The sequence below is a fragment of the Chelonoidis abingdonii genome, chromosome 1, assembly GCF_003597395.2.
Source record: "Chelonoidis abingdonii isolate Lonesome George chromosome 1, CheloAbing_2.0, whole genome shotgun sequence".
In the NCBI taxonomy this organism is placed as follows: Eukaryota; Metazoa; Chordata; order Testudines; family Testudinidae; genus Chelonoidis; species Chelonoidis abingdonii.
The window spans coordinates 162,436,276-162,449,871 of NC_133769.1; the positions used below are offsets into that span (position 1 = coordinate 162,436,276).

At 47.1% G+C, this 13,596-nt stretch overlaps 1 protein-coding gene across 14 annotated transcripts in view; it reads left to right on the plus strand.

Moving 5' to 3' along the window:
- The window catches only part of ZBTB20 (zinc finger and BTB domain containing 20), a 644,993-nt gene that overhangs the window by 464,945 nt on the left and 166,452 nt on the right, over window positions 1-13,596 (plus strand). For all 14 annotated transcript variants that reach the window (XM_075072201.1, XM_075072197.1, XM_075072200.1 and 11 more), the window contains one exon: window positions 227-281. The gene's annotated coding sequence lies outside the window, so the exon portion shown is untranslated. The remainder of the gene's footprint in view (window positions 1-226; window positions 282-13,596) is intronic.

Here is a 13,596-nt window from a genome sequence, read left to right on the forward strand (position 1 = left end):
GAAAGGCTCCCTAGCCTGTTACCAATTCCCTGAGCTATCCAGTCCTCTGGTTCTGATAATTTCTGAGTTTGCAAAGTTTATGTGATCCGTCAAGTGAAAAATTTATTTTTTCTGCAGGAATTGCAAGAATCCCTGCGGCTCCTGGGTCTCCTTTTTATTTTGGTGTCATTTAGCTTATTTATACATGCTTTATTTCTTCATGCTGTTTTTCCTGTTTTCCCCTCAGCTCCTTGGCGATCAGTTTGTGCTCTTCTCCTGAGGGAACCTTTTCTGTGTCTCATGTAAGTACTCAGCATTTTGTACCTTTCAGTGACAAGAGTCATGTGTTTTATTCATGGCCCATTCAAGCAAATCTGAAGCCCCTGTGAAGTATTTTCTAGGTCTCTCTGGCTGCAAGGCTCGGTATTCAGTGTGTATACTTGTTCTACCCAATTGTCCCAAACTTCTGAACAGAATCAGTTTGTGAGACTCAGAATGGTTCATTCTTCTTGGAGTGATTGCTTGTATCCATTCCAGTTAGGTGTGCGCATGCCACATGCACGTTTGTTGGAAGACTTTTTACCCTAGCAACACTTGGCGGGTCGGCTGGGCGCCCCCTGGAGTGGTGCTGCTATGGCACCGGATATATACCCCTGCTGACCCAGCCACCCTTCAGTTCCTTCGTACCGCCCGTGTCGGTCGTTGGAACCGTGGAGCGCGGCTTAGCTGATCTCCACTTCCCTAGCTACTCGTAGTTTTCTGATTCTTTATCGTGTGTATAGTTATAATCCTTTTTATATAGTTATAATTAGCATATTTGTTTATAGCATAGTTAGTCCACTATAGATAGAGGGGTTCGGGGGTTAACCCCTTCCCGGCACCCAGTGCCAGGGCCCATGCCCAGCTCACTGGGTTTCAAACCGTGCTCGGCCTGTCACAAGCCGATGCCGACAGGAGATCCACACGACTCCTGTCTGAAGTGCCTCGGAGAATCGTACCTAACAGCTAAGTGCCCCATCTGCAAGGCTTTCAAGCCACGAACAAAAAAGGAGCGGGACATCAGACTTAAATAGCTCCTCATGGAGGCGGCTCTCTCCCCTCCACCTTCGGCACCAAGTGCTGGCCAGTCAAGTAGCAGAAGCGCCTCCTCGGCACCGGACCGCGCCGGTACTGTCAAAGCCTCTCAGTACTGGCTGTCACCAGCACCGAAGTCGGCTCCACGCCGCTCCCTCTCCCTGAGGTCGAGAAAGGCTAAGACTCCTGCTACCTCTGTGCCGCCCGCACCGCAGCCAGAGAGCATGTCTAAGTTGGATCACCCATCACCAGCACCTGCCGTGGCACCGACAGCATCGGCACCGTCGATTCCAGTCCCACAAGGGCCATCGAGCCTGTGAGCTCGCCGGCACGGGCTGCGGTAGAGCTGACTATACCATCCACACCGGAGACGTTCTCAGCGGCAAGGGACCTCATAGCCGTGACAGACTCGACACTGCCTCCACCCCCGGCACCGCCAGTGCGGGTAATACAATCAATAGGCAAACCGGCCTTGATAAGATCATCCTCTGTCGGCACAGTGGACCAGCACCGCTCACGATCATGGTCCCGCAGACGTTCCAGGTCCAGATGGCACTCCCGCTCCCGATGCCGCTCACAGTCCCGGCACCGTTCCCCTCCTCCGTACCGGTCGAACTTGCGACACAGGTCGGCATCCCATTCACTGGCCCACTAATCTCGGCACCATTCCAGCTCTCGGCACCGCTCCAGGCACCGTGTCTCCCATAGCCGATCATGACGCTGAGCTTCGAGATCTCGGTCGACCTCCCAGCACCGCTCTGGTCGCAGGTCCCGATCTCACTCCTGGTACCGATATGCTTCCTGGCACCAGTCTCCGATACACAGTGAAATAAGGTCTGCTGGAACCTCTGCCCAGGGCTTCTCCGCTCCTCCATGGCCATCTAGACACACTTCGGTGTCATCCCACGTGGACAGCTACTATGCTCAAGACCGCGATTCAGATGTGCCTGCCGGAGTTTTTCAAGAAGCCCAGACCCAGGACCAAGGCCCACATCAGTGGTCCTTTTGGACACCTTGGGCATACCACCAAGCCCAAGGCACTCCAACAGTCCCGTCCTGCTTGGCTCCATCAGAGCACTGGGCACCAGAGGCTACAGCTACCTGTCCTCCTCCGGCCGGAATGGAGGAAGCGCTAGTTCACCCATCGGTCTCCCCAGTGCCGCTGGAGCAGGAGACGGCCCAAGACCAGGAGGCCACACAGGACCCATTCGTCCTCGGCATTTCCTCCTCCTCCTCTCTGGATGAGGCAGTGGCAGGAACGTCCTCCTCGGGTCCTCCTCCAATCGACCTCAGAGCCCCTCAGGACCTCCTCAGGAGGGTAGCACTCAACATGAACCTCCAGGTGGAGGAGGTCCCGGAGGTCGAGGACCCTGTAGTGAGCATTCTGTCAGCAGATACCCCCACCAGAGTGGCCCTACCCTTTATCAGGACCATCCAAGCCAATGCCGACACCTTATGGCAATCCCTAGCCTCCATTTCTCCTGCAGCAAAGGGAGTCGAGCATAAATACATGGTACCCTCTAGGGGGTACGAGTATCTGTATGTCCACCCTGCTCACTAGTTGTTCAATCCTTCAATGAGAGGGAGCACCATGGCCAACAGGCGCCAGCCCCGAAGTCAAAAGAGGCTAGGCGAATGGACCTACTCGACCACAAAGTTTATTCAGCAGGCACCCTACAGCTCCAGGTGACGAATCAGCAAGCCCTACTGAGTCGCTATTATTATAACACCTGGGCGGAGGTGGGTAGGTTCACAGAGCTACTTCCCCAAACCTCCCACCAGGAATTCCCTATGTTCTTGGAGGAAGGGAAAAAGGTAGCCAGAACTTCTCTCCAGGCTTCGCTAGATGCGGCCAACTCAGCAGCCAGGACCCTGGCCTCGGGTGTCACCATGAGACGCATCTCCTGGCTACAGGTTTCCAATCTCCCACTGGAACTGCAGTATACCATCCAAGATTTACCCTTCGATGGTAAAGTTCTCTTCTCAGAAAAGACCGACCCTAGACTGCAGAGCCTGAAGGACAATCAAGTCATCATGTGTTCTTTAGGCATGCATACACCCGTGACCCAACGCAGGCCTTTCCGTCCCCAGACTCACTGCCCGTACTTTATGCCCCAAAATAGACAAGACTTTGGCAGACGGCATGGGCGGGGTGGGCATAGACACCAGTCAGGACCCCAAGGGGGCCAAAACCAAGGTCCCTTCAAACCACCAGCGGGACCTAACTCTGCCTTTTGAAGGTACGCCCGAGGACGGCGTACCAGTTTCAGACCAGGATCCATCCCCCCCCCGCTTCTCCAGCTGTCTTTCCTACTTCCTCCCGGCGTGGTCCCAGATAACCTCAGACCTCTGGGTCCTACGCACGGTGAAACACAGATACCACCTCCAATTTTTTTCAACCCCGCCTTCCCACCCTCCAACCCAGTCCCTATTCAGGGACCCCTCTCATGAGCAATTCCTCCTGCAAGAGGTGAGGAAGCTCCTTGCCATGGGAGCAGTAGAGGAGGTGCCAAAAGATGGAAAGGGCAAGGGGTTTTATTCCCGTTATTTCCTGATCCTCAAGTCAAAGGGCAGCCTCAGGCCTATCCTAGACCTGCGAGGACTCAACAAGTTTATGATAAAGTTGAAGTTCCGCATGGTCTCCATGGGGACCATTATCCTGTCGTTGGATCCTGGAGACTGGTATGAAGGACGCGTACTTTCACGTCGCCATTTTTCCTCCACACAGGAGATATCTTCACTTTGTAGCCAACCATCAGCACTTCCACTTTACGGTTCTCCCCTTTGGCCTTTCCACTGCCCCAAGGGTGTTTACGACGTGTATGGCCGTAGCCGCCACATAGCTCCGCCGACGTCAGATACACGTATTCCCATATCTGGACGATTGGCTCATCAGAGGAACCTCCGAGACACAAGTCACACAACGTGTGGGTGTTGTCAGGGACCTATTTGCATGTCTAGGCCTGATGATCAATACAGAAAAATCCACTTTGGTTCCCACACAGAGGTTAGACTTCATAGGAGCTACCCTGGACTCCAGTCTAGCCAAGGCCTACTTACCACAGCCGCGGTTCCAGGCAATGACAACAATCATCCGAGGTCTACAGAACTTCCCGACGACCTTGGCTCGCACTTGTCTCGGTCTCCTAGGTCACACGACTCCCTGCACATTTGTGACCAAATACACCAGGCTCTGCCTCCGTCCTCTCCAAACTTGGCTCAACTCGATATACCGTCTGGGCAGAGACCCAATAGACACAATAGTCACCATTCCCCCGAGCATTCTAGCCTCCCTAGACTGGTGGCTGACCCCCTCCCTGGTGTATGCGGGGCTACCGTTCCACCCCAGCCAACCCTCTCTATCCCTGACAATAGGAGCTGGCGCTTCACATAAATGTCCAAGAGCTGAGAGCAGTCTGCCTGGCGTGCCAGGTGTTTCAGCAACATTTACACGGCCATCGTGTCTCAGTGTTCACAGACAACACAACGGCCATGTATTACATAAACAAGCAGGGAAGGACTCGATCTTCCCTCCTTTGTCAGGAGACCATTCAACTCTGGGACTTCTGCATAGCCCACTTGATAGACCTGGTGGCGTCCTTTTCTCCCAGGGGTTCGGAACACTCTGGCGGATCGACTGAGCAGATCCTTCCTGTGTCACGAATGGTCGACATGGCCGGACGTTATTCATTCGGTTTTCCAAAAGTGGGGATTTCCCCACATAGACCTGTTCACCTCCCGGGTGAACAGGAAATGCCAGATGTTCTGCTCCTTCCAGGGTCTTTCACCGGGGTTGATCTCGGACGCATTCCTAATGTCGTGGAAGCACCGGTTGCTTTATGCCTTCCCACCGTTCCCGCTGGTTCACAAGGTCCTGCTAAAACTCCTCAGGGACAGAGCGTACCTAATTATGATTGCACCAGCATGGCCCAGACAACACTGGTACACCACGCTGCTCGACCTGTCAATAACCAGCCCAATTACCCTGCCACTCCACCCAGACTTCATAACCCAGGACCACGGCAGTCTTCGCCACCCAGACCTGCAGGCCCTTCAGCTCACAGCATGGCTGCTGCGTGGCTGAACCAGTCAGAGTTGCGCTGCTCTGCTCCGGTACAACAAATACTCCTGGGTAGCAGGAAGCCTTCCACTTGGTCAACTTATCTGGCCAAGTGGAAACGTTTCTCCTGCTGGTGCGCAGCGCTGAATGTTACTCCCTCTGAGGTCTCTATCCCTACCATCCTGGACTGCCTTTGGTCTCTTAAGCAGCAGAGCCTGGCAGTATCTTCTTTGAGGGTGCACTTGGCGGCCATCTCCACATTCCACCCAGGAGAGAATGGCCGCTCCATGTTCTTGCACCTGATAGTTATTAGAATTCTCAAGGGTCTGGAGCGCCTATACCCCCAAGTACACCGCCCCGCCCCTACCTGGGACCTCAGCCTAGTCCTAAACAGACTTATGCTTCCACCATTCGAGCCGTTGGCAACTTGCTCACTGCTATACCTGTCCTGGAAGACAATTTTCCTCGTAGCCATTACATCAGCCAGACGAGTCTCCGAGCTTCGGGCTCTCATGGTGGACCCACCGTATACTGTCTTTCACAAGGATAAAGTACAGTTGCGACCACATCTAGCGTTCCTCCCTAAAGTGGTATCGGCCTTCCATACCAATCAGGTCATCTTTCTCCCGGTCTTCTTCTCAAAACCGCATTCATCTCGACAGGAACAACAGTTACATTCCCTAGATGTCCGTAGGGCGCTCGCATTTTATATCGATCGGACGAAGCCCTTCCGGAAATCCCCTCAACTCTTCATTGCAGTGGCTGACCAGATGAAGGGCCTACCTGTCTCCTCCCAGAGGATCTCCTCGTGGGTGACGGTGTGCATCCGCACGTGCTATGACTTGGCTCATGCTCCCTCGGGTCATCTCACCGCACATTCTACCAGGGCTCAGGCTTCATCTGCTGCCTTCCTGGCTCATGTACCAATCCAGGAAATATGTCGCTCAGCTACCTGGTCCTCAGTCCACACCTTTGCTTCTCATTATGCTCTGGTTCAACAGTCTAGAGATGATGCAGCCTTTGGCTCAGGAGTTCTTCTGACCCAACTGCCTAGTAAGTCTGGGATATCAACTAACTGGATTATGATCAGAGCAATCACTCGAGAAGAAAAATGATACTTCACTTTGAACTGTTGTTCTTCGAGATGTGTTGCTCATATCCATTCCAAACCCACCCTCCTTCCCCACTGTCAGAGTAGCCGGCAAGAAGGAACTGAGGGGTGGCTGGGTCGGCAGGGGTATATATCTGGTGCCATAGCGGCGCCACTCCAGGGGGCGCCCAGCTGACCCACCGAGTGTTGCTAGGGTAAAAAATCTTCCAACGAACATGCACACGATGCACACACCTAACTGGAATGGATATGAGCAACACATCTCAAAGAACAACAGTTACAAAGGTGAGTAACCGTCTTTTTCCACTGTGTGATGGGGAGAATAGGGAGCATGTGCAGAAGTGGTTTGTACATTTCTAAATTGAATTAGGGAGGCAAGGGATGGAGGTTTCCTGTTAGATATGGGGGAAGCCTGCCATGATTTCCTAATGGGTATTATCCCATCCCAGAGCTCTCATTCAGCACAAAGCAGCTTGTATTCCACATCATCCAGGACTGGAACAGGTGCAGAAAATATTTCATTAGCATTTCAACCTGTGCTTGCTGGGATACAACTTCATGACCTGGAACTCCTGCAACTGCAAAGGTGGCAGCAGTGTGTGAACCCTCACTGCTTATATTGACACCAATGTGTATGACTGACCATCAGCATAGTTTTCACTAAGTCTTAGGGTATGTAATATAGTTTCTTTAGCATGCCCCAACAACAGAGGCAACATGTGGTGGCACACATGGGGTCACGTGCTCCTCCAGATTTCTGCCGGGGTTCATATGCCCCGCTGCATACCACCAGAACCTTTAAATCAGAGGTTTTCAGACTTTGGGGCACACCCCCTAGAGGGTGTGGAGGAACATTCGGGGTGCGGGGAAGGAGTGACGATGCCAGACAGCTTGGGCTTCAGCCCAGCAGGACTGGGGAGGGAATGCCACTTCTACCCCGACTCACCTTTGTTTTCTGGCTTTGAGGGGTCCTAACAAAAATTGTAACTCAAAGGGGTGGCTCTGCTCCAAAAATTTGAAAAACTACTACTTTAAATTGTGGGGGCCCCCACTATCAACAGTTATGGGTTGTTTCTGCCCAACAATGCTAGAGTTAAAAAAAAATCTATCAGTGGTTTCCTTTGCAAACCTATATTATGCATGGCTTTTCATTTGGGCTTGGTCACTGATATGTAAGTTGTCAGCTCAATGATTTTTTGTTGTTGTTGTTGAAAAAAATATTGCTTTAATTTAGGGAATTGTTTTTTGAGATCTGGGGCAGCAAAAATGTAAAATTCTCTCATGGTTTGAGGTTTGCTTTTTACAAATGTTGCCAAGTTCTAGGATATGGTGTTTTTTTAAACAAACAAGTTTACATTTTCCTAATATTTCATAATACATTGGCATTGTGAAATCGAGTGATTCTGGAAAACAGTAAGATGACTTAATACAATATATAAGGAACCATAGCATTGCCAACCAGTCATAATCAGGGACGGCTCTAGGTATTTTGTCGCCCCAAGCACGGCAGGCAGGCTGGCTTCGGCAGCTTACCTGCGGCAGGTCTCCGGTCCCACGGATTCAGTGGCACGCCTGTGGGAGGTCTGCCGAAGCCACGGGACCAGCGGACTCTCCGCAGGCATGCCGCTGAAGGCAACCTGCCTGCCGCCCTCGCAGCGACCGACAGAGCGCCTCCCGTGGCTTGCTGCTCCAGGCACGCGCTTGGCGTGCTGGTGCCTGGAGCCGCCCCTGGTCATAACTGTAACAGGTCATTAGAGATAGGCCGGAACTAAGTACAAAATTTTCAAAAGTCTCCACTAACTTTTTGCGCCTCAGTTTATGAGTGCCAGATTTGAGACCCCTTGAACCTGATTTGCAGAGGCATTGAGAATCTGCAGTTCCCATTGACTTCAACTGAAGTCGACACCTCTGAAAATGGGCCTTTAGGTATCTTAAATGGGAATGAAAAATTACTGGGTGTTGAACATTTAGGCCAAAAACTCCAGATCCAAACAGTGGGGGTTTTAAGATGTGTTCTATTTTTGCAGCCTAAACACATGTCCAGTACTTGTTCAGTGGAAAAACAATTGATTGTTAAAGAACTGTTTGGAAGAAAAACAATGTAATAAGCAGCTCTTTTTTAATTTGCTGAAAGCATTTACATCTGCAAGTTTATACACAAGTTATTTTTTTGTTTGTTTCTGGGAATATTTTTCAGAGTAGAGCTAAAAAGGGAGTGGAAATTCTTAATTTCTTCAGATGTGTGCTGAAACATTCTCGCACCCTACGGAGTGTTGTTTGGTTGGTATGAAACATTACAACATGTGACTTTGAGATTTAAAGTTGACTCACAACATTTGCCATGTTGCTGAAGGAAAAATGAAACAGTTTTTCCCATAGGAATAATTATAGCCAGAGATATGATATGATTATTGCACAAAGTGGTATGACAGTGCCAACTCCTATGCAGATGAATTTGCCTATCATGCTTATTTCTTTCCTTTCCTCTTTCTCTTTCATTATAAGGTGTCCCATACTCATAAATTACAAAAATGTCCTGCTCCACTTTCACTCTGATGTATTTGCTACATATAGGTAGGAGTCTATGCATATGGGTAGAGCTCCTATTTATGTTAGTGGCGGTGCCAGGCTTGTACATCAAGGGGTGCAGAGGCCTTAAAAAATGAAGTATGGCTTGCGTCTAATGTGACATTTATTTGACCGAGTAGGGAAATTGATGAAAGTCCCACCAGCCCTTTGCCATCATGTATTTGTCCAACAGGGGTGGTTCATAATCGCCCCTAACAAATCCTGTTATTCTCACTGCAGAACTTCAGAGTATCGATAGAAAGTATGAATGATGCTCAAAGGCTTCACATGTGAACATTTATGTTAATCCTTTCTGCATCAGCAGCCATTCATGGAAACCAACTGGGGACCACATGGCATCAGCATTTATTGTAGTTCACTATTTCATAATTGTTATAGTTCTGTTATATAAACTAGCTCTGTGCTTCAAATCCCACTCTGTCAGTGACTTACCAAGTGATGATGAGCAAGTCATTTCTCCTCTCTCAGCCTCAGTTTCCTAATCTGCAACACTAGAGTTGCACACTTTGCTGAGTCTGTAAGCGGAGTTTGTTGCACACACTGAGGTTCCTTTCATTCCCCTCCCACCAACACCCTCTCATCTCTCTCTATTTCAGGGACATATATAAGTTTGTAAGCCTGTATAATTTTTAATTTGTTAAATTCTTTCTTTCTTTCTGGAAGCTAAATTATTCAGGGTGTCGACATTTCAGTTCTGTTGGGACAATGGGCAGAGCTGAGATGGGGTGTTGTTATGCTGAAAGGCGTTAATGACCCATATATCTTTTTGAATGTCCTGCTCCGAAAAAGCCATTTATTCCACAGCTTCATGAAGTCCTCTCTAGTAGAGGAATGATGACCTAAAGGAAGCTGAGGGGCAATCTGTTGACCTCATCATAGATATGAGAATCATCAATCAGATGATCAATGATATGTGTGTCAAAACACAATTGGCAGTGTTCCAGTCTGCTAGTTGTCAGTGTCTGAGCATGACTATTCATTATATCAGACAGATGATACTAAAATAGTCTCTGATATCCATATGTGTGTTCCATGCTGTTGGAACTTGCTCATCAATTAATTATCCTATAGTCAGCATGCTGTAGCATAGAGTGTTGTACAAATGTCAACTAACTATCACTCTCAACACTCCTGTGAAGTTTGTTAGTATCATTATCCCATTTTACAGGCGAGGAAACTGAGGCATAGCATAAGTGACTTGCTCGGTGCAACACAGAAAGTCAATGATAGAGACAGCACTAAAAATCAGGAGTTACTGGTTCCTAGTCCACTAGACCACATTGCCTCTCACAAGGGTCACCCAATCTTTCTTGACCTGAGAACAGAAGTCCTCACTGTTGCATGTCTGGAGTTAATGATTATTCGAGATTGTCAAAAAACAGGGTCAGTGTGAATTATTTAATCAAAGATTATCAATCAGAAATTAATTTGTCACTATACAGAATACAGAAAGAATAGATACGTTACCACCTGTGATGTAAGGTAAAGAGCTGGCTCTGTGTCTCTTCCTCACTGCGACTGGTGAGATGCGCAGTTTCATTCTCCAACTAAATTCCACAACTTCTGTCATTATATAGGGTTTTTAGACAAAGAGACCCTTCTTTGTCAGAAATCCCTTACCAGAACCATATGTTCTGATGTCATTTCTTATATTCCAATAGAATTTCCTTTAATATCTGTGAATTCTTAGTTTAAGAAGATAAAAATGGCCATACTGGGTCAGACCAAAGTGGCCAATGCCAGGTGACTCAGAGGAAGTGAACAGGCAATCATCAAGTGATCCATTCCCTGTCGTTCATTCCCAGCTTCTGGCAAACAGAGACTAGGGACACCATCCCTGCCCCTCCTGGCTAATAGCTATTGCTGGACCTATCCTCCATGAATTTATCTAGTTCTTTTTTGAACCCTGTTATAACCTTGGCCTTCACAACATCCTCTGGCAAAGACTTCCACAGGTTGACTGTGCGTTGTATGAAGAAATACTTCCTTTTGTTTGTTTTAAACCTGCTGCTTATTAATTTCATTTGGGGCCTGATTTATGTGTGAAGGCATAATTATTTATGGCTGAGAGGACTGACGTTCTTCAAGATAATATCTTTCAGTGGATCTTTTTTCTCCCATAAGCATTCTTCCCTATTGATTTCCTAACAGGAAACATCTGCTGTAACAATCATCAGAATATCTGGAGTCCTATGAACATGGAAGTGCCAAGGATTATTAGATATAGTTTAATGCACAGAATTCCTGAATAGGGTGATTTACAGGTTAAGAATCAGTGTATTTAGTAACAGACTAACTTTCAGCAAATTCCGGAAATATGAGGCAGACCAAATGCACCAGTAACAGCCAACAAAAGCTGTAGCAATGGTCACAACATTAAAAAACTGCTGGAAAGCATCTTTCTGTTTATCAGAGTTGTTGAGCATTTAGATACACAAGCACTTTTCCCAGCATCTGACAGGAGGATATGACCATCTAGGCCAACTCTCCTTAACTGTGAATCAGTGAAAGAGCATTTGCATGACAAAAGGGCTATAATATAATAAACCTTACAGTATCTAGCAGTTTTCTTTCTGAAGTATCCCAGGTTGCTTAATAAACTGATATACAAACTATCCACGAGAATCACTCCATCCACCTCTGAAATTCAGCTCTTTGGAGGGGAAATGGAGCATCTGCTTAAGGTGGATGGTAATACTACACAACATTTTGGGATAGAAAATGAGGAGTACCTTTCCCAATTACTGAATATCTTCTGAAAAGAAATAACGCTCTGAAAAGGGAGCACATGGGCAGACTCTCTTAACTTGGCATTTGCAAAGACAGGAAATGGTGAGACAAGCAACGAATTAGAAACGGAGTAGAGGTTTTATACTGGTGTGTGTACAGAAATCACATCATATGACTAAGAAGGCACTCCAGAAATGAAGGGCCTTATACACAAGGGTCATGACCTTAAATTGAATTTTCCACCATAAGATGTAACCACTGAAGGCACTTAAGCAACAGGATTACATGAGAAAACTGAATGTTGTGAAAAAAATAAGATGAACCTCTTGATTTTCTACCTATTGCAACTTAGTAAGACTAGATTCTGATAATCTATCCAGGAAGTCCTTGCAGAAACCCACTCAAAAGAGGGAACCAATGTATGCTCTAGGGTTTTGGCTATATCGTTAGTTCAAGTGTAAATTTTCAAACTGTTTAATGATTGATAATGGCAAATGCTAACTAGGAATGTAAGGATGAAAAGTAGAGACAGACTCTTCAGTGTATGTAGTTTTATAGACTGTGATGACTGTCACTGTTCCTCTGAAACCCCAGGTTGTGGAGCCCAAAACTGGATCTGTTCAACTTGAACGAGACTGAACCTAAGGAGTGGCCTGGACAGCAATTTAAGATAAGGTGCCCTCCGATGGTGCTCCATAGATGATGCTGTATGTTATCTCTCATCCAAGTAATGTAATTAAATTTATTAAAGGTATTTGGATTATAGGGTACACAGAAACATAACAGGCTACAGCTGCAGAATCTGGATCTGAATCTGGAAAATTCAGGGTGAGTAAAGATTTTAAATTTAGGAAGGAACCAAGGAAGGAAGCAAAGAAAGAGACAGCGGGAGGGAGAAGAGAGAAAAAATCTGATTTCTCAGTCCTCCTTTATACCACACTGGTGCATTCTCTTCTAGACTCAGATGGAAGAAGGCCACTTGCTGAATCACCGGCAGTGCTGCTTGCAGCAACCTAGAGATCTTCCATCCAAATATTAAGCCTCGTTTGTTAGAGCTGATGAGATCATAACGCCAGGTGGTTTGACTGCAGGCCATGTTGTAGTTTTCAGGGTAGTGCCTTTGCTGTAGTGGGAAATTATCTTAAATCTGGGATGCCTGTTGTTGTTCTCTACCTATATAGTCAACCGTTGCACAAGTAGATTCCACACTACCACCTTGAGTACATTGGTAGTGCTGCTGTTACATTTTTACAGACCAAAAAACCCTGCTTAGTGCAGTCAGTGCTGACTAATTTCATACTGTATACCTATCTCTGTATAATTTATACTGTAGACATGATGCAAAACAGTAAAGACAAATAACACTGAGTTCTAGTTACCATGAAAATCCCAATTTGCAGATATAACTGCCTTTATCAGAGCTTCAGATCTCACATCTGGGTGTTCAAACTGGCACTTGTACACATACCCACTCAAAGACCTAAGTGCCAGACAGAGCCTCCAAATTTATTCTGGGTGTCCTACATAAGGTACCGTGTTTAAAAATTACTTCTTAAGAGTATTTCGGCAATTTCCTTTTCCTCTCTACTCCTCTTGCTTTAAAAACAAAAATCCATCTGCCTTCCGGCTGCCTATATACAATCAAACAGATGCACACATCTGTATGGGCACCAGTGATTATCCATTTGCAAACCACACTTTGTCACAGTTGCTTTATTTAGAGGCTGGGAATAGGAATCTTAGAGATGAAAGATCCACAGCATATGAAGAAACAATGTTTTCTTCTCCACAGTTTCCTGTTCACTTCCACTTTCTTCTCTTTCTCTTTTTTCTCCCTCATGTGTGCACTTAGTTCATACTCAGGGAATACTTTTCAAATCATTAGAGTGCCCACCAAGCAACACCAAATTTTCTGAGGACAACCCAATGGCAATTTTTTCTGGTGGTACCCACAGGACGCATGCATGTCTGGTTTTGACCCATCTCAACAAGCTGATTCCTATCTCTTATGGCATTAACAATGTCAGCCCTGTGATTCCTATTTTTCAATTTT